General features: G+C 36.0%; 1 protein-coding gene and 1 long non-coding RNA gene across 4 annotated transcripts in view; one reads left to right on the top strand and one right to left on the bottom strand.

The window, feature by feature from the left end:
* The window catches only part of bs (serum response factor blistered), a 423,352-nt gene that overhangs the window by 213,584 nt on the left and 187,248 nt on the right, over nt 1-22,520 (bottom strand). The window lies entirely within an intron of this gene.
* Nucleotides 1-22,520, top strand: part of LOC138703621 (uncharacterized) — a 90,199-nt gene that overhangs the window by 64,611 nt on the left and 3,068 nt on the right. The window contains exon 3 of the long non-coding RNA XR_011333217.1: nt 21,756-21,845. This is a non-coding gene — a long non-coding RNA (uncharacterized lncRNA). The remainder of the gene's footprint in view (nt 1-21,755; nt 21,846-22,520) is intronic.

The raw sequence follows: 22,520 nt of genomic DNA, 5'->3' as shown, positions 1-22,520 counted from the left end.
ACACGGGAATTTTACTGGAAGCAAGTCAAGAGATAGGTTTGGAAGTCAATCCCGAAAAGACAAAGTATATGATTATGTCTCGTGACAGAATATTGTACGAAATGGAAATATAAAAATTGGAAATTTATCTTTTGAAGAGGTGGAGAAGTTCAAATATCTTGGAGCAACAGAAACAAATATAAATGATACTCGGGAGGAAATTAAACACAGAATAAATATGGGAAATGGCTGTTATTATTCGATTGAGAAGCTTTTATCATCCAGTCTGCTGTCAAAAAATCTGAAAGATATAATTTATAAAACAGTTATATTACCGGTTGTTCTTTATGGTTGTGAAACTTGGACTCTCACTTTGAGAGAGGAACATAGGTTAAGGGTGTTTGAGAATAAGGTACTTAGGAAAATATTTGGGGCTAAGAGGGATGAAAGTGCAGGATAATGGAGAAAGTTACACAACACAGAACTGCACGCATTGTATTCTTCACCTGACATAATTGGGAACATTAAATCCAGACGTTTGAGATGGGCAGGGCATGTAGCACGTATGGGCGAATCCAGAAATGCATAAAGTGTTAGTTGGGAGGCCGGAGGGAAAAAGACCTTTAGGGAGGCCGAGACGTAGATGGGAAGATAATATTAAAATGGATTTGAGGGAGGTGGGATATGATGACAGAGACTGGATTAATCTTGCTCAGGATAGGGACCAATGGCGGGCTTATGTGAGGGCGGCAATGAACCTCCGGGTTCCTTAAAAGCCATTTGTAAGTAGTAGATAAATGATGTGATCACTGGGAGAGCTGTAAGCCCACCCAGCCCGCTCTAAATACGTACCTTACTTATACATGAAAATCGTCATGCGTGAACGAAGAATACCGCCATATTTCTTTAATGTAACAGTGGGTTTCAGTGTTGCCAACATAGTAATAATACATACACCTAATCAAACCTTACCTAATCTTTCTCCCAATACTACACACTTAATCAAACGTAACCTAACCTGTCACATAATACACACCTAATCAAACCTAACATAACCTGTCACATAATACTACACACCTGTAGTAACATTCCTCACACTTAGTTATCATTTCGTTTTCATGTATTGCTGGCTCTGCCAATCGTGTCGGTTTCCATCTAGTGGAAGTGGATCGTATTAATACTACTAATTCACGGCCGACTTGATGCTCGCTTCGTTTCACTTTTACAAAAAAGCGAAGGGAACATCAAGTCGGCCGTAACTAATTTGAAGGAGGAGCAATGGCGACTTTCATAACAATTACATTTTACATGTTTCGTGATATACTAAATGTGATAATGTAGTAATGATTCTCTATATATGGTACAATAAGATTTTAAATGTGTTTTCGTTGTGATAAAAGTATTGAAAATTGGTTTATAGCGCCACATTTGCAGTGACAAAAGTGTGCAATATTCGTTCAGTGGCCGGTGGATGATCTACATTGACCGTAAACGTTTGTAATGAATTAGCTTTTAAATGCTTAATAAAACGGTAACCAATTACTACTACTGAATTACTGAATTAAATGGGTCGAATTCACATCTGTGCATGTTGCCAGTTTTAATAATAGGCTACATCTAGAAAGAGAAAGGATTTCTGTTATAGAAAAGTTTGTGAGCTCTCATACTTTAATACGAAATCTAACGTTGTTTATGAAAGTATCACAGGTTATATATTACCTTCAAAGGACTTTGAGTAAAATGGAGAATTGAGTTCTTGGCGTTTGGAATATAATAAAATAATCATCTTCTGGAGTCACTTGACAGAAATCTATATCAACATAACGAAATGAATTTTCTTTGGATACTACTTCTAATTCAATATGGTCAGTAATAGAATTCCAGATATATTACATATTCGAGTTTCGATCTAATGTAAAGTATTAGCAGAGAAAAAATAAGTTATTGACCGTATTAATCCCAACATTCTGAGTGTATGATTGTATATTTGTAATCTACACGCATGTAAAAATAAAGTTTACTGTAAAAGATCACTGCAAGGACTGTAACACAATCTTTTCTGATAATTTGAACATTATCTAAGTTATAGTTGAATTTAAGAGTAGTTTTCCTTAAAGCGATCACAACATTCGTCTTGAAAACATTCATTTTCATGCCATTGCTTCCGACCAATTTGCAATAAAATTGCGTTAAGAGATTGACATATCAGTCAGTATCTAATACTTCTGATCGTACGAAATATCTTTAAATCGTCGGCTAATATTAAACAGTCAGAACCTTTACAGATATCGTCCATAAAGATTATAAAAAGAGGTCCTAAAGTCAAGCCTTGTGACACTCCACAGTTCAAGTTATATGAATCTGAAAGTTGGTTAAACAGACTTATCGGTACACAGGATTGTCTATCTTTTCGATAGTTTTAAACCAGTTTACGTAATTTAATTTTTTAAGTAGCCGCAAGGATAATCGCAGGAATTCATACACAATTTCTGCCACCTATCTGGCAGTTCGCGAATCCCCATCGACATTGCCATTTAGAGTGTCCATATTTGCAGAAATGTCCACCATATACAATCCTATGGAATTCAGGTCTTACGAAACAGTATTTGTAATTCAGTAGGGTAAATAGGAACCAATTCGGAATATATACGTATGTTTAATAACTACATCCCTAGTTATTTTTCATCCAGAAAATCACTAAAAAATGATCAAGTTGGCCAAACCCAGAATTTGAATATAGGAGATCTCAAATGCGAATCCAATGCTTTACTGTTGAGCTACATCTTTCGATATCAATGTTTATTTTTGTTTTCCATTCACGTTTTCTGGATTCCGCAAATATAGGTTGAGAAATCCTGGCTTAGAGGATAACTTACGGTACCAATTTTATAATAATAATAATAATAATAATAATAATAATAATAATAATAATCATCATCATCATCATCCTTCTCGTACTTCTCTACTGTCAAAGTTTAGGGCTTTCACCTCGTTCCGTGCTCACTGTAGGTAAAATTTGTGAATAAACATTAAACTGCCTCTTCATGTGGTCATAATAATCACAATCACAAGACAACACATCCCAAACACAGGTGCTATTCATAGACATTTCGCTAGCCCGCGCTACGAGAGTGCTAAACTAGCCCCGGATATCGACTGGTTACTTGTACAGGATTCATATCATATCATATCGCTAACACTGGTTTATGAATACGAAAAACGTTAGTTCGCTGATCATCCACCGGAAGCCCGCGCTAAGAATGTCTATGAATACGGCCCATGTCTATGCTCACAATCCCGATGGAAGCGTTTATTGGTTTCAATCCAAAGATATTTGTGATTAAGATACGGAAAAAGTGTTACTAAATTATTCAGTCCCATATATAAATTTCCTATCATCTCGTTACTTGGCTGTTTATGTATATCCAGGCCTACATGAGTGCCGCAAACTCTTAACTGAAGTTCGTACGTACCAACGCTCTATTAGGCCTAACAGGCAGCCTCATGCACAGCACAAGTCCCACGCGTCTTACTGGAAAGAAATATAGACAGACGGCTTTCATACGCATATGCTCATGTTTTACACTTGAGAAACTGGCGTCAATTGGAGCATCATTATTATTGCGTTAAAATGTCTTCTGTCATCATTTCTAGCGTATCATCAAGGTAACTTCCATAAGCATAATTAGTACCAGAATATTCATTGTCAACACCACCACAATTATCACCATTATAATCCAGATAAAAATATTCTTCCATCACTATACTCACGTTAAAATCATCATAAACTTTATTTCATTCAACTTTTGAATCTGAGCCTTGGTTTCACATATTGCCTTTGGTACTTGGGGCGAATTCACTCGAATGTCACTCGCAAAGTACAAGAGCTCGAATCCCTTCTCTTGCGGCGTCCCACTCAATGTGCAGGCTTTTAACATCTGCGGCGATCCTGACATGTTGCTGTTATGTTTCTCCTCCCCCCCCTTATATGGCAGCTACTAGGTTACGTCCATTTTCGGCTTTCCCCTTCAAAATTCTCTAAATTCCTTCAGATGGCCGGTGAAACTCGGAGTCAGAAAAGTGGCCAACAGGTTTAGAGATCACATATTCAGTTTTGCTCAGCCCCAAATTCTCTTGCAAGGCCGCATTTTCGCGTACTTTTTAAATGTTTGTCCTCCCATTTCCCCCAATGACAGTGACAGTGACTTGCCCACTTCGCTCTTGGTCTTCCAATGTCTCGCTTTTCTTTCGATCTGTATCCCATTAGTCACCACTTAAATCTCCTAGTCTGCTGTCCGGCATTTTTCCTAGATGTTCACACGATATCCTAATGTTTCCCCTTAGCTTTCCCAGCAATGGTAAAAACTATCTAAGATTATATATCCTAGAGCTATGTTTCTGAACCAATGATATGCGTACTCCTCGGGATACTTGGGTAGGACTGAAGGAATACAATTTTTTTGTCCATGATATTGCTAATATCAGTAGTACACTCATTAGAGATTAAGATAAGGAAATGTCGAATAAGTAATTAAAAATCACTCTGTTTTGCTTGTTTATGTGATAGTTTAGTACTTTTTACTATCGTATATTAACCCAGATAATGTTAACATCCTAGCAGAAGGCTAGTGTAGTGACACGTAATTTGATAATTGATTCATGTAAGTCTGTAAAAGTTTGCTACCAGTACTGTATTTCGTAACAATTCACTGTATTTTACGTTTCTGAAGACTACAGTCTCTTTCACCAACTTAGCCAGTTCACGGAGGAAAATGAAATGTTATTCTGGGTTCATAACAATGATATTATTCAACATCTTGTCCACTTGAAAACAAATTCTGAGAAATATTTTCCAGCAATGGAACACGAGGATGTGAATAGAAAAGTTTAGATAATGAACTCCTATTCGGGAAGGGCAGTTGAACGAACCGAAATTCCGGCCAATCTTAAAGAGTAACTCGTCGAACTGTCGACGTGTTCAGTGAGACAATGTAAAAAGACTTGGAGACAAAGTGTGAAAGATGTGTCTGTCTTCTGGCGAAACGTTATAAGTGAAAATCTGTTCTCCGTGACATCGCTCTGATGGAACTTCTTCCCTTTACCTCTTTTTATCTATACCGGTACTTATTTATATGCATTAGTTTTTCAAATCAAATTGAAATGAAAAGTAAGACAAAACCGTTTAAACCCAGAAAAATGGTTTGTTATAAGTTAAGCTAAGAATGGATCACATATCTCACGAAAATAGGTTCAGGTTTCTCATTGAGTAAACATTTTACATAACCACCCTGAGTTTTTTAATATCTCAATTAATTTTTAACTGTATATGTTAAAGAAATTTTGTGGCTTTTGGCCCTTACGGACTCAGTTTACTCTCGACAAAATATTCATGACGTTTAAACATTAGTAATGAATAATGGTAATAAAAAAGAAACTGAATCACTTTTACTGTATTTTTTAATTAATGAAGTCACTATGTAATTTTCGTAATTCATATTTTGGTAATCACTGTGTTGATCCCTGCATTACTACAAAAATAACATGCATACGTTAATGATTGTATAATAGTAATTTTCATAATGTTTGTTACACATTAAAATCAGCTTGTTATAAATTATATTTATTATGTGGGTACTTATATGTAATATATCTGGAATTCTATTACTGACCATATTGAATTAGAAGTAGTATCCAAAGAAAATTCATTTCGTTATGTTGATATAGATTTCTGTCAAGTGACTCCAGAAGATGATTATTTTATTATATTCCAAACGCCAAGAACTCAATTCTCCATTTTACTCAAAGTCCTTTGAAGGTAATATATAACCTGTGATACTTTCATAAACAACGTTAGATTTCGTATTAAAGTATGAGAGCTCACAAACGTACGTGTTAAAGTTTGGGAACACTGTCCAATACTACCTTCTCATAAAGTTCATTTCTGCTGTCTGGACTTTCGCTTTGTCTGTATCATTACTCTGGCTTCACGTGTCTACATTGGCACTGGCACAACGACAGTCAATGGGTCAACGAGACGGTAGATATTTTAGCGTACAATGCTGACACTAAACAGGGCATCATTGTGGACCCCACGATACGTTTTGAAGTAGAATGTCATCAGTCAGCCGAGGTCCACCTTGAGAAGAAGTCGATCTATGAGCCTACAGTCAACTATTTCAAGCTGAAATATGCATAATTCACGTTGAGGTATTCGGCTTGCTCATAGGTGCTCGAGGGACTATACCAGCTTTTTTTTTTTTTTTCGAAAAATTTCAACGGCAGTTTGCTCTGCCAACATCTCTTGAGGGATGATATTGTGATAATTGTGTTAAAAAATCCTGCCAAATCCTAATTAATCACATGGTGCCACATTAATAGCAATTATAATTTTTCACGCCCTTTTCTTTGTTTCCCTTCTTTAAAATTTAATATCTATCTTTACATATGTATATTAATTTTTTTTTTTTTGATGATATACTGAGTCCGTAAGAGCTACCCTCAATGGGAGGCAGTTTAATATTATTTTATTATTAAAATTTGTCGGTATGTATTTAAACATTTTGTATTTTAAATGTCAACCAATATTAAAACATTTATCCAGTTTTTCCTCTGAATTTACAAGCTGTCATTAAAGACAAGATAAAAATAGTTTCAATAAAAGAAAAGATCATAATTAAATATATCAAAGAGACTGGTGTTAAATAATTACATCTAATTTTATTGTGCGAAAAGTTCCTTAAGAAGAGAGTTGATGCATTTGCTCTATAATATATTTTTTTTTTTTTAGCCCTTACGGGTCATTTTCGTTTAAACGTCATTGTTTTAATTTTGTTTTTCAGTTTAAAGTGATTGATAACATTTTTAATTGGTTATTTAACGACGCTGTATCAACCACTACGTTATTTAGCGTCGATGGCATCGATAATAGCGAGATGGTATTTGGCGAGATGAGGTAGAGAATTCGCCATAAATTACCTTCATTCGCCTTAAGGTTGGGGAAAACCTCTGGAAAATCCAACCAGGTAATCAGCCCAAGCGGGGATCAAACCGAAGCCCGAGCGCAACTCCGGATCGGCAGGCGTTAGCCGACTGAATTATAATGGTGGACGATTGAAAACAACTGCCTACCTATGAGTAACTTATACGTATAACAAGGAGATACTTACTTACTTACTGGCTTTCAAGGAACCCGGAGGTTCATTGCCGCCCTCACATAAGCCCGCCATCGGTCCCTATCCTGAGCAAGATTAATCCAGTCTCTACCACCATATCCCATCTCCCTCAAATCCATTGTAATATTATCTTCCCACCTACGTCTCGGCCTCCCCAAAGGTCTTTTTCCCTCCGGTCTCCTAACTAACACTCTATATGCATTTCTGGATTCGCCCATACGTGCTACATGTCCTGCCCATCTCAAACGTCTGGATTTTATGTTCCTAATTATGTCAGGTGAAGAATACAATGCGTGCAGCTCTGCGTTGTGTAACTTTCTCCATTCTCCTGTAACTTCATCCCTCTTAGCCCCAAATATTTTCCTAAGAACCTTATTCTCAAACACCCTTAATCTCGGTTCCTCTCTCAAAGTGAGAGTCCAAGTTTCACAACCATACAGAACAACCGGTAATATAACTGTTTTATAAATTCTAACTTTCAGATTTTTTGACAGAAGACTAGATGACAAAAGCTTCTCAACCGAATAATAACACGCATTTCCCATATTTATTCTGCGTTTAATTTCCTCCCGAGTGTCATTTATATTTGTTACTGTTGCTCCAAGATATTTGAATTTTTCCACCTCTTCGAAAGATAAATCTCCAATTTTTATAGTTCCATTTCGTACAATATTCTGGTCACGAGACATAATCATATACTTACGAGTCCCATTCCGAGGCTTACTGTTAGGTTTCGTAATAAGCTGTTTTTTACGGTGATGGGTTGTTAGCCCTTCTCCCAACCCCCAAGCTGGAGGACCACCCCTTATCGGCTGTCCACGACTGCTTATTGAATATATTCGCAGCTACTCTCCATATCTGGAAGCCGTCTCCTCTATCCGCAACCTGAGGACGCGCCATGCCGTGGTGATAGGGACCCACAATACATGGATAACAAGGAGATAATAAAAGAAATTACTTTCCGCATACTCTTCATGAATTAGGTTTTCGACCAGTTCCAATCTCCCTGCAGTGCTTTATTAGGTATCGGATTGTGTTTTTTATTTGTCCGTCTATTAATGAGTTAAGATTCCTTTATGCAGTTATTAAGGTGTTTGTTTTTATGCATCCATGTCTGATTGCCTTCTCTCGACTACAGCTTCTGGGGTCTCATTAATGCCATCCGCTGCATTCTTTTTTCCTCCAATTACCAGAACATCGGTTATGTAATGAAGTGCGTAATATCCTCGGTTAGATAACTGTGTGCGTTAAAATGTTCATTTTTTTCAATACGGATGTGCAAGCACTCGTATCTATACCGATTATATACGTAATTAAATTCAATTAACATTTTATTTATCATGAAACCTTACACGTTTTATACCTATTCAAGAAAAGATATAGTTTTTGCGTTCAATTACTACCCAGTCGGTGTCAAAGACAACGTTTTCCTTTACGACGCCTCAGATACCATTCCATTCACAAAGAGCGGTAACATATGTGTACCAATTATACCGAGACATCATTTTATTTTATACTAACTTGTCTAATATTAACCTTGCTGTACCTTTGAATTAACGGTTGAAAACCGGAAACACTGTTTGTTACCCCCTTCTACGACCGGAGTTTGATGATACTGGCGTAAAATACAAACAAATCATCTTACTAGGTATAGGAGGGAAGAAAAATAGTTCATTTACGTAAACTAGGAATGATCACGATTTTGAGTTTGATAATTTTCATTAGGTTTTTCTTTGATCAAGATACAATACAGTCTTAACAATAAGTGTTTTTACTCACGAACTGAGCTATCCATGAGGACGTATTCATTATGCAGTGTATATTATAATAGGCTATCTATAATTTAAATTGAAAAATAATCATGGATATTTAAACACATTTTTGAAAATGATGGCAGTTCATTTCGATACAGGCTTCAGTACTTTTGTGCATATTATCGCACTACAGACTATTGTACCTAATTCCAAGTAGGCCTACCAGTTTCGTCCTTCGTACTAGTAACTCATGTTGAAATAATTACGTACTGTAAATTCAATCTTCACTTCTTCCCTATCCGTAAAGATAAAAGTATTCAGACATGCTATCTACTGTCCGTCCAAGTGGTTATGTCGCAGAATCGTAGAAAGAGGGGAAATCACGTGACAATTACTTAACGAAGTCTTTTTTATTTAAGTTATTTTAAACAGTTGTGTAACATTACGTAGACGTTCAATTCCTAACAGAAAATGTTTTTAGAGAAGAGCTAAGACAGCCCAACCCTAGTCTTTACAGAGGAGCGAGCAGAAGCGTATGAGGGAAACAGGGATGCGACATAAGCAAACCGACGCACAGTATATTGAAAGCTCTTTCATCACTGGAAAATGCGACCATATTTCTGGAACGTACTATATTCACTAACTTAATACTGTTTACTATGACCGTAAGGCGACTTTGACTGCATAATACGGCCTTGGTTCTGTGTGGAGGACGGTTGAACTTCATTAGTAGAAGGGATGGGAGTGAAGTGCATTAAAAACTCAGGTACAATAAAAACTGAAGTAAAAATAAAATGATGTCTGTGTATATTAGCATCAGATACCATTCCATTCACAAAGAGCGGTAACATATGTATACCAGTTAAACCTTAGCATTTTTAACTGATGTGCTGAAGCTGTGTTGAAAGAGTAGGAGAAAAAAGAATGATGCTGAAACTGATTAGAAAGAGAAAGATTAATTGGCTGGGTCACTGGTTGAGAAAAAAACTGCCTACTGAAGGATGTACTGAAAGGAATGGTGAACGGGAGAAGAGTTCGGGGCAGAAGAAGATATCAGATTGTATAGGACACTAAGATACATGGATCATATGTGGAGGCAAAGAGGAAGGCAGAAAATAGGAAAGATTAGAGAAAGCTGGGTTTGCAGTGAAAGACCTGCCCTTGGACAGAACACTATGAATGAAATGAATTGACGTGCTGATATCAATTCCACGCGGAGCATAAAACAACACTGTCATCTCGAGTTGATTGATGACAAAAAAATAGTAATTTTAACTTCAATTTAAATTAAAAGTTATCATGTAGCTCAAAATGTATTCACTGTGAATAGTGGTGTAGAAATAAATGTATTGATATGGGTGCAATAGTACATTATGCAACGAGCCTATAATGAAGGTAATTAAGAAGTGAGTATGGATATTTATGAAATGAGCGCAAGCGAGTTTCATACGACTTTTTATGCTCGACCATATTTCTAACTTGATATTATTAATTTTTGAGCAATGTCCCGTATGTTGTGAGATGTGCGCAGACGCGAAAGTATTGATTTTTTTCCGAGGAACAGATGTCCACATTGACCTAGCAAGGCCATAAGAACCTACAGAGATAACATTGAAATTAAATTAGACATTGAAAAACGAGATGACAAATTGAATTTATTTGAATATTATTTACAATTAACGCTAATTATTATAGTAACAGAACATAACCTTCTGCGACAGTACTGGATTTCCAGTCTCCGTGACTTTTCGCTAATTCTCTTTCGATTGCATATCCGAGAATAATCGATACTTGCGGTTTTATAACGGTAGAAAGCTGACCTGTCATTGGCTCAACAGTTGTAACCTGAGTCGTTATTGGCTGAAAGACCTGACCTTTAATGAGTAGGTGTACTTTAATGACATGCATTAAAGGTCTGCTACCAGGTGTATAATTACTACATTTCGGCATGGTCGAGCATAAAAATAATAATGTAATTAGGATAATCTTTACAATGAAAATGTCACAACACCGCTTGACATTACAAGTACTAATGCGTGCAAAATACATCCAACACAAAGCCTGCCGCTAGCATGCTAACCGTTACGCCATAGCGATTGACTCTATATCTTATACTCAGAAGAAAACATATGATACTGTATATAATTATGTACATTCCAGAGGGGGGGAAAAAAAAAGATTAGTTGGAAGACTTACAGAGTGATTAATTTCAAATTTGTCGAAATGGAACACGCGGATTGATGTAAAACTTGCAGATGAGTATAAAATTAAATATCAACTGATGAGTTCGACGAGCAGGAGCTTGGGAGGCTTTGTGATAAGAGTTCGAATCTCGATAAAGGACGTTAACCTCGTGACTATGTTCGGAGCGACCTTTAATCTCGTCTAACGTCACATCGCAGACAGAACACTCACTAGGCCGAAACTTCATAAAAAGAGTGGCGACATTTAGAAATGGGAATAAATTCCAACCATCACCACCGAACACTAGGAAGTTAAATCACTGAATGAAGTATATAAATTATCATCGTGGCATTTGGAAATGTTTAGAATCAACGTCCACTTCGCGAAGAATCACAAGAAGCTCTTCAGCTTTCCAGCGCTTCCTTGGTCGTCCGATATCTCGACCTTTGGTAGAAAACAGACAATTCATTCATTCCTCATCTACAAGGTTTGGGCCTTCACAGTTCGTTCCATCCCCATTAATCAAAGACATCTAACCAACGTCTCTTTTCCCAATTGGATGATAATCCAACATAATTTTCGGCAGCCTAGAATTTTGCATTCTTTCTACTGATTCTCCCAACATCCTGTGTTTTCTAGAATTTTTTTTTGTCAATTTATATATCTTCAGTTCATTTCTTATGTTTTCGCTTCCCTTTTTTGGCCTTTAGAAATATCCAGTGACTGAGCGCAAAAACCTCACTTCTACTTATTCAATTTTCCTTTTTGGGTTCTTCCTAAGGTCCATGGTTCACTTGCATATAACAACATGGGAATCGCTACTGTTTTATACAATTTCATTTTTGTATGTTTTCTTGTTTTACGACCAAGTGTTCTTTTTAATTGTTCCACACATACTTACTTACAAATGGCTTTTAAGGAACCCGAAGATTCATTGCCGCCCTCACATAAGCCCGCCATCGGTCCCTGTCCTGGACAAGATTAATCCAGTCTCTATCATCATATCCCACCTCTCTCAAATCAATTTTAATATTATCCTCCCATCTACCTCTCGCCCTCCCCAAAGGTCTTTTTCCCTCCGGCCTTCCAAGTAACACTATATGCATTTCTGGATTCGTCCATACGTGCTACATGCCCTGCCAATTTGTTCCACACACACACTGAAATTTGTGGTCTTTATTATCTATAGTCAGAGACGTGTTTTAAGATAGATTTTTTTTACAACAATGCCTTTTAGTTAAAGAACTCATTTCTACAGAAATATCAATAATAAAAGTAGGATATTTTTCAAAAATATTTTCAATCAATTTTTCTTTCTTCACATGTGGATTTTTCTCAGGTACTTTTCTTAAAATTCCGCGTGTCATTTTTTAAATTTCGTTTTTTTGGTGTTGAATAAAGTATTACATCTTTGCGATAATGTTGCAATGTAATAATATATCTATCATCTACCGCATCTCCTCTACCAAAGTTTCTTCGACGCGGAAATAAATTTAAAAACATTACATAAATATATAAGTCACTAATGATATATATTTCTATAGGCTACATTATTATTATTATTATTATTATTATTATTATTATTATTATTATTCTCATAAAGCGGATTTAATGTAATACATGATATAGTACAAATTTTGGTTGAATGATATTATGGATACAAAATATAGTCAATATTTTATTTCATTATATGAAGTGCCGTTAAAATTCTTCTTTTATGTTCATACAGGCCAAAATCAATGTTCCCAAGAGGTGGTCAATTTATTAACAGGCAGGCAAAACTACTTTTAGTCCCTAACATATATAAATAAGATAAAGTAAAAAGGATTAAATATCTACCAAGTATTTCCACGAAAAACTAGGTATCATTTTCTGTTAAAATAGAAGAAAATTAAAAAAAAAAAAAACATTATTTTTCATGTTTATCGCGCAAATTAAGAGTTTCGCAGAAAGACGTAAAATTCGCGAACGTTTTATTAAAAAAGAAAATCGTCGTAGAAGAACTACCTATATTTAACACTAAACACGTACATATCTCTAATCGCAACTAAAAAAATTTTTTTTTTTGTTAATCGCTAATAATTTCTATAGCTATATATATATATATATGTTTTTATTAGCTTTATTCACTTGTTTCTATTAGCTTTTGTCTGTAATTGTTTAATCCAAAGCCTCCTCAAATTGGTGTACTGAAGCATTCAAATTTCCCTTGATTCAGTAGACAGACATTGTTATCAAAAGAGGAAATTTAAAAAAAGAATAGTTTATAAATGGCAAAAAAAAAAAATGATTTTGTATGTACTGAGACCTGAAGAGTCCAAAAGTGGGGAAATAAGCACATGGTGCCATTGAAAAAACACTCCTTGGCACATTCTTTATAAATTAAAAGCAAAGTATTTGAAAACATGTTCAAAATATTCCTTCTTTGATTTATACAACTATTGTATAAATAGTTCCTTCATAAAATTAGAAATAAGTTACAGCATTGTTCCATACATTTTACTCACTATTTATACAGTATGTAGCTATAAGAAAAGTTAAAAATGTCTACGAATCTCACTAAAGGGATCATTATTCCTAAGTTTTAAGTTACATATTTTTGCATATTTTGGTGCATAATATTACACATTTTGAAAGAATACACCTACGCTTTTTTCACCAATTTTCCCTCGACTTAATTCATAAGTTACAAGTTTTGGAATTGTTTATGAAGTTTGTCTCTTCGTCTGTAAGTAATAAAATAATTAAATAATTGAAAATAATAACGTATTCTGTCAAAAAATGGACATCCCTTTGCCATGCTAACATTTTGTGTATCCCTTAAGAAGTAACGGTTAAGTAGCAACAAATACCAATGCGAAGGGTGGATCATTGTACCGCTATCACAGTGAAGGACAAAGTGAAAATTACCCTGTGGGTAAGACCGTTGACACAAACACCCCCAATCAGTTGCTCTGAAAGAAAATAGTAGTTCTTTCAGTTTTCTTAAGAAGCTTATTCTGACATCAGGTGACACAGCTTGCTAGTATACTGCTATGGCGCCAGTCGCATTGTAAGTTAAAAGGTTGGATTTCAATAAATTGACGATGCCTTTACTAGTGACGGCAAAATCGTGCTGTGCAAAGTGTGTGACGAACGCATGTCATGATTTCCATCGGATCTGAGGTTCAAGAGTTCAAACCTGGCCGACGGCAATAAAATCCTTAGCATGGCTTTCTTCGCAATAGAAGTAGACTAAAACCCCAAATCACATATAGATTGCTCATCCCTATGTTAAAATCGGTAGCACTTCGAAGAGAACAACCGCCAGGATCGCCACCCGTTCGCCGTAAACGAACACGAGATGGCAGTAGAGTCGCTAATGCAGTTCAAATGGGAGTTATGACGTGACTCCTTATGTAACAACTAGATGGCAGCATAGTAAACCTGACAAAAGTTGTGACCGTCAAAGCCTATAAGGCCGAGCAATCTGGGTATATATGATCTAGGCTAAAACTGGGGAACTGTGACGTGTATTTACGACACTTAAAATAAACCTACCCCCAATATGGAATTCCAGACCATGTCTGGATTTCGAGATAGGACAATAGGCCCATATCAGTTTGCCCCACCTTCCATCCATAATGCAATCCAACAACTACTACCACTACCACCACCACCATCATGATCACGACCACTACCAATGCCACCACTACGCAGACTCTTCAAAATATAGACAGCACGTTGCACTCCGCTTCAGAACGATTACTCTCAATATCAGGGTCTTCTTTATGTATACATTTACAGTCTTACTAATAAACCGTGTATAGTTTTTATACGAGACTTATGCAGAGTTGAGACAGAAAACGTTACTAATAAACCGTGAATAAGCTAAGGACGTATAAACAGGATGTAACTATACAATGGGAATTGCTTTGCAGTAGTTATATACACGAAACCCCTCGTTTAAGCGTTGTATATAGGGGAAAAAATGGCCGCCCCTCTAACAGCTGTTCGTATCGACTGTCATTTTATGATGATGTTTAGCTTGTAACCACAGAAGAACAAACCAAAGATCATAGAATTATTAGAATAATATTGCTGTAGCTTGTACTCTTTGACCAAAATGTAGTGTGGTAATCGATTAGAGCCAGTTGTACTATCGATATTTAACACGCCATACTAGAGCGCTCTACCGGATCCAGTAGAGAACCTCAGATATTCTATTACCTTACGTAACGAAGTAATGACGAAACTATGACGTAGCTGTGTAACAGATATACTGTTATACACGACGTATGTAGTGATTATTAGTAAGGAATTTACACACGACTTATAAACGAGCTACTCATTGTATAAGTATAAGACAGTTAAACGTCTGTATATAGAGTTTTTATTAGTAAGACCGTTAGTTCATAGTCGTCCCATAAGTAGGCCTAATGTCAGCTTTTTAAGTTCGGTGTTTTGTAGCATTTTAATGATTTTCTTTACTTGAGTAATACAATTTACAGAACGCTATGGTTATTACTTGTGTATATATATATATATATATATATATATATATATATATATATATATATATAATTTATTTCAAGAAATAGTCTGCCCAGGCATCTTGGGTTGCCAAAAACACAGAATAACACACATATAAGAATAGTAATGATTACAGTAAGATAGATGAGCCAAATTTAAATGTGAACTAGGAGCTTAAGTTTAAGAAATAATATTTGTAACAATCACACACTAACGAATAGAAAAGGGGGGGGGGTATTATGATATTCCGTATAAATGATTTTTCAGAATTGCCACAGACCCTTTAATGGTTGAAGTAATTATTTTTGGAATGATGTCATGGATTCCAAATGTTTTGATAGTGTTTACAGTTGATCGTGGGATGGTGCCCCTCGCTCCGATCATTAAACCATGTACTTCCCAGGTGCCTTCCATCTGATATTTTTCTCGAAAATACGGAATAGTAGGCTCATAAATTTGTTGTTTTTCTTTGTTGACCTCGGATGGTTGGGTCTGGCTCATCTCAAATCTAACAGTTGGGTCCAGTATAAAGCCTTTACTATTAGTCTTGTCTAGAGCCACGATGTCCGCTCTTCTAATTCCGCCGCCTTCAGACGCAACGCAGTGCACCTCTTCATGGACCTCGAAGGATTTGTTTCTAAGGGCTTGTGCTATTAGTTTTCGGATGTTATGATGGCGTGAATTTCTCAGGAGTTCTCCATGCTGACAGGATCCTAGGACGTGTGCTAAGGTTTCAATCTCGTTGCAGTATCTGCAACGGAAACCGTCCAAGGATCTCCCATGAAGACTTGTCACTGGTGCTACGTTAGCATTCATCTTAATTGCGTCCCGCCATTCAGAGGAAGATAGACCCTCCTTAGAAAAAATCCATTTATTTCCGGGAGTATATTCTTGAAATAAAATAACACCTTTTCCTTTATGTGGAAGCGCACACCATTTGTCGTACTCTTGTTTCCTAAGATTTTGTCGTAGTTTATGGACATTGATGTTACTTATATCCAGATCTTCGGGTGGAATTTTTAACTTCCTGGAACATACTTTCTTTTCTGCTGCTATGTTCCTTGTAGAAACGACAAGAGGATTCGAGGTTCTCAATAATGTGTTGCAAATATTGAGATGCTGTAAATATGCTTCCCATTGAGCTTTGAAAAGGCTGAGACCCTTATATTTACGTTCGGTGTACAACATCGCGTCGGGCGTGTCTCCTGGCAAACATAAAATTTCCTTCACCGAACTTTTAATTAACTTATCCACATCTTGCGAGAAACCGGTCAGAAAGCTGGTGAAGGGGAGCATTTTGAAGAGGATAAACAAGTATAGGCCAAATATACATATTTAAAACATTGAGTTTTTGTTCTGGTTTCAGAAGATAAGTAGATGTTAAAGCTTGGATCTTATTATTTAAATTATTGATTACTTTGGCAATGTCAAACTTAATTTCATCAGAAAAATTAATCCCAAGGTATTTGATTCGTTCATCTCCATCAATACTATTAACAATTGATCCTCCAAGATTCAATGTCGTACTACTTAATTTTCCTTTCTCGATAACGATGGTTTGAGTTTTAGATTCATTTAGACTTAATCCGATCTGCTGTAATGACCGTTTTGTCATGGTAAATATTTCAGATGCAGCAATTGTACTTTTAGCAACAAGTGTAATATCATCCGCAAATCCTAATGTTACTACATTATTTAGATCCGATACAAGGTCATATCCAAATTCTTCAGCCACACTAGGCTCGGATAATTCATCAAAAATGTGGTCTATGCTGAGATTAAAAAGCATTGGGGAAAGAGGAGCGCCTTGCATAACCCCTTGTTTAAACGGTATGGGTTTTGTTTTATGGATTCCAACCTCTATCTGGGTTTCATTTCCACACTGTAAATTTATAATTAAATCCTGTAATTTTTGGGGAAGGGCAGAATTGTGAATGACAGATTCCAAATGCCGATGTTCAACAGTATCATAAGCTTTATGCACATCAAGAAACAAGATGGTGACATCTTCTTTTTCGATTTTGGCCTTACGAAGAACTGAATTTAATATAGAGGCATTAATCTGTGCACCAGCAGTAGATACAAATCCTCGTTGGTTTTCATTAAATTCTACGTATTGTTGCATTCTTGAACAAAGACACCTCTCCAAAACTCTTCGAATTACTGAACAAATGGTTATAAGTCGATAATTATTTGGGTCCTTTTTTTCTCCACCTTTATATATAAGAACAGTTCTAGCTTTCCGAAAAAAATTAGGTACCCAATTGTGTGATAACATTTTAGTTCCTATTAATGCTAAAATTACTGCAACTTTTTCACATTTAATAGTTCGCATCAATATTTTATCTGGTCCTGCAGAAGTGTCAATCGAAATACCTTGCATAGCTTTAAGAATTTCTTCCTTACTAACAGTATCCAGAAATTTGTTGTTAATATCATCTTTGTCAACTTCAGTAATATGGTTCGGATAATTATCCAAGTGATGGTGGTTTACATTATTAAATTTATTATTAAACGTAGTTTCAATCTCATTTACCGGAATACTTAAAGGACATTTCTTTGGTTCAAATATTCGACGAACTGCTTTCTTTCTTTGGTTATAATATAGGAATTGTGTCACCTGGTAATTGTATTTTTCTAGTCTGACTTGCTTTTCTCGTTTGGATTTCCTTTGCGGATTTGTGGTTTCAGTATAGTGTCTATTATTATTTTTGAAGTCACCACGTCTGCGTGCTAGATAATACCGCGTGGCGGGGTGTTTGGGGCCTGGGAGAAAATGATGAGCAGTACCAAGAAAATCTTTGAAATCTTCCGTATATTTTTGAAAGTTTTCCTCGTCCATATTACTCTGAAAAATTTGAATCCACTCATCCAAATTTTGTTGAAACCCATGAACATCATTTTTGTCTGAAACATTCTCACTCTCGAGATTAGGGAGTGGTATCTCCGGTATATCAAGGGAAACATTCTGATTATTAGAATTATAACTAGAACATAGATTAGTACGAAATTCTTCCGGATGAGCTTTAGCAATATGCTGCTTAACACCTTTGAAAAATTTATTACAATGAGGACAGATGTTAAGTGCAGTTGACCGTATACCATGAGCCACTTTCATGTGCTTATGAATACCCCTTTTATCATACAACTTTTTGCAATAAATACATCCAATTTTATTTTGTCGTAATGATGAATCATTATCATCAGGTTGATTAGTAGCACTAATATGTGTAGAAATATCGTAAGGATTTTCTGCTGCTGCTGGGGTAATATTCAGCGAAGAATCTTCTGATGTGTGACATCTCGAAATGTGGGTATTGATGCCTCGATGAGTAAAAGATTTATCACATAAAGTACAAGTGACAGAAGAAGTGTTAGTAAAATCAAATGGAGTAGACAGAGGGATGTTGGTTGACATCACTGATAAATTAAACTAAAACGCGTAAATAAACTACACAAAAACGAAATAAAACGAATTAATGTTTGTAAGCACTGTTGCTATGTAAAATCAACAAGCCTATAAAGTCACTAGAAAACACACTGAATTTCTTGAAGATTCACATGATGAAAAACTTTCCTAATATACACATGAACAAACGAAATAAGAAAGTCTTCGGATAATCAAGAATTAATCCAGTTAAGGATATTAATCATATGTGACAGTCGTCAATTGTTAATACAAACAATATAAAACGGGGATGATAAAGTTTGAGATTAGAGTACTAAACTACTACTGAGCCGCGGCTCGAAAAATACGTGAAGTCGAGGGAGAAGGTATCGTTAGTGAGCGTGTAGCACAATGTTGGTTCCAGCGTTTCACTAATGGAGAAGATATCGAAGGTTTACAACGTTCTGGAAGATCTAAGGTATGGAATATTGAGAGTACACACACGCGGAGTTTTGGAAGAAAATCCACAAAATAAAAATAGTCATAGGTTGTCTGAACAATATGATGCAATATATCGCCATATTAAGACATCCAGAAATCATAAAGAAGTCGCAGATCTCTACCACATGAACAGGCTGAACGCAGAGTGGATATCTGTAGTGAACTTATCGCTAATCCCATGGATGACAATTTATCAGGGAATTGTCACATATGATGAAAAATGGGTATATTACCGCAATCCTGTCACCTCGAAACAGAAGCTCCATCCTTATCAGCCTGCCAAAGTCGTCGTTAAAATCTGTTCTGCCACTAAGTAATGTTGTGTCTGATGGAATTTCAAGGTGGGATTCAGTGGGAGTTTGTTACAAACGGATATGCAGTAGATACGGAACTTTATTCCCTTATTCTCTACACTTACAACGAGTTCATGAAATTTTGAGAGGTACCCGGCATTAGTTAATCGACATAGAATTATCTTACAACAGAACAATGGGAAACTCGCATGGATACAAGCATGGAACAAGCATGGAAAAAATACAGGAATCGGAAGGAATCGAACTCCTACGACATCCGATATATAGTCCCGATCCATGGCCCACTTCTTGCGTGGAAATTTCCAAAACGTGGAAGCCGTTGAAATGGATATAACCGAATTCTTCGCAGGTAAAACCAGAAACTGGTACCATCGTGAGATAACAAACCTCGCTGAAAAGGTGCTCAAGACCATAGAATCTAATGGCCTTTACTCTGAAGATTACCTAATTTCTTGTCATAACTCTAAAATTTTGCTCTAAAACCGACATTACCTATGAGACAATATCTGTATTATACATTATGTTAATCTGTTTTTATATTTGGACGTCACTACATTTTTATCAGAGGTACAAACGGGGAAGAAAGCTCCCTTTGCCATTGCTTTCCTCCTTTTGACTTCCTGGCAGCAGCTCATGTTACTGCTTACAGTACACCCCAAGTATTTGAAACTGTCCACTTGGTCTACTGCCTCATTTAGAATTCGCCAATTTACCTTCTTTACTTTTCTTCCTATGACCATGGTCTTCGTCTTGTTTACACTATTTTATCTTCATCCCATACTGGTCACAGCTGTCATTTAGCTCCAGTAGCATATCTCTTAGTATCGTCTCCTTTTCTGCTAACAACGCCATATCATCAGCAAATTTGATGCACTTTCGTCTATTACCACAGTCTACTATATACAGTCGCGAAGCTTGAGGTGATTTTTTGCAAATCTCATGATAAAGCTCTCCAAGCAGTTAGCAACTAGAAACAATAGACTGTCCACGGTCGACTTTGGACTGAATCGTATTTCCATCGAGTACTAGCTCGTTGCGTATTTCACATTGATGCTTGTGAAATGTTCGTTATTGGTTGTAATGAAAATGTTAATGGCTAAAATACAATAATTGGAATAATATTTTACAGAGATGTAGAAAAATTAAGTTTGTTTTAATGAAATTTATTGATCACGTTTTCTTTCAATTCTGGTGGGATTATTATTGCTTAGGCCTACTTTTTTTTCAAAGGATATGTTTTTAATTATAGCTGTTAATTTTGTTGTTATTTATATTTGTTACTTTACTAGAGACGTAGAAAAAGTCTGTTACAATAAAATTTATTAATCACGTTTTATTTCCAATTCTGGTGCGATTATCATTGCTTAACCTCACCCCACTTTAACTACGTAAGCCTGCACTACAAGTACCTGTACACGTAAGTTACTCCATTAATTCATATTTCCATTATTATTTTGTAAAGGGAAATAAAAATGAATATTTATTGGTTTCATAGTTAATTATCGCTATAATCTTGAATGAGTGAAGCGATTATAGTAAATTTCAGTTCGTTTTGCACAAACAAAAATAATATTAACCTATTTCTTGCAGGTATCTTCGAGTTTATGGTGGAATTTAATATACTTCATTAAAATAATAAATTAACTTTATGCATTTAATATGTCAATAATGGAAGGAAGGTGTTAATTTTTCCAAAAGAACACAACGAAAGTGTAACATATTTTGTCGGCTGCTAGGAGAGAAATCTTCGATGATGAGGCGATAGTAGCGATCCTAGTGGTGGGCAACTATCCATGTTTGCATTTTTACTGCATATTGAGCTTCGCGACTGTATATAGTAGACTGTGCTATTACTATCCCTCCAGAATTACTTTCTCGCCAATATCTACTCTACATAGAAGAGGGACTGCAACCACATTGCTTGCTGTAAGAACATCGTTTTCTTTTCCAGACTGAACTCCACTTCGCTGACGGCGTTTTAGGCCTACAAGAGCGGGGCGCACGCACGCGACCTTCATCGTCAAGTGCTGCACAGATCGCCGTAAGTATTATCGTCAAACCTTCGTCTCAACTTCATATCAAACCAGTAGCCTAGTATTCAACCCGCGTCCCCAGTCTTTATTAGAGGCGTTTGGAATATGTAGCAATGTGTAATAATACAACGCAATGCTTTCTAGACAGTATTAATGATTTATCATTACCTTCGTTTAGTGACTCAAAAATAGAATGCATTTTAGTCATTACATTCATTCATTCGTTCATAGTTTTCTACCCAGGAGCTGGTTTTCACTGCAAAACCAGCATTCTCCAGTCTTTCCTATTTTCTGCCTTCCTCTTAGTCTCCGCATATGATCCATATATCATGCCATGTTTACAGTTTTTCTTGGGAAAGGTAAATGCGGTAGATTCCCAGCATTTTTTATTTCTCCCGTGGTAAAACACCTCATACACATCCAGAATGCTTTCCAAAAAGGGGTATTCGACCTAACTCTGTATTTAAGATATGGCCATTTCCTTAAAAGACTCTATATTTCAGATATGCTCATTTCCATAAACAACTCTGTATTTAAGATAGGCTATGCTCATTTTCTTAAATAACTCTGTATTTAAAGTATGCTCATTTCCTTAAATAACTCTGTATTTAAGATATGCTCATTTCCTTAAACCATTCTGTATTTCAGACATGCTCATTTCCTTAAATAGTTCTGTATTTAAG

The sequence above is a fragment of the Periplaneta americana genome, chromosome 7, assembly GCF_040183065.1.
Source record: "Periplaneta americana isolate PAMFEO1 chromosome 7, P.americana_PAMFEO1_priV1, whole genome shotgun sequence".
Taxonomy (NCBI): Eukaryota; Metazoa; Arthropoda; class Insecta; order Blattodea; family Blattidae; genus Periplaneta; species Periplaneta americana.
Note: the sequence above shows the minus strand (reverse complement) of the source record. Positions and strands in the feature narration are given on the sequence as shown.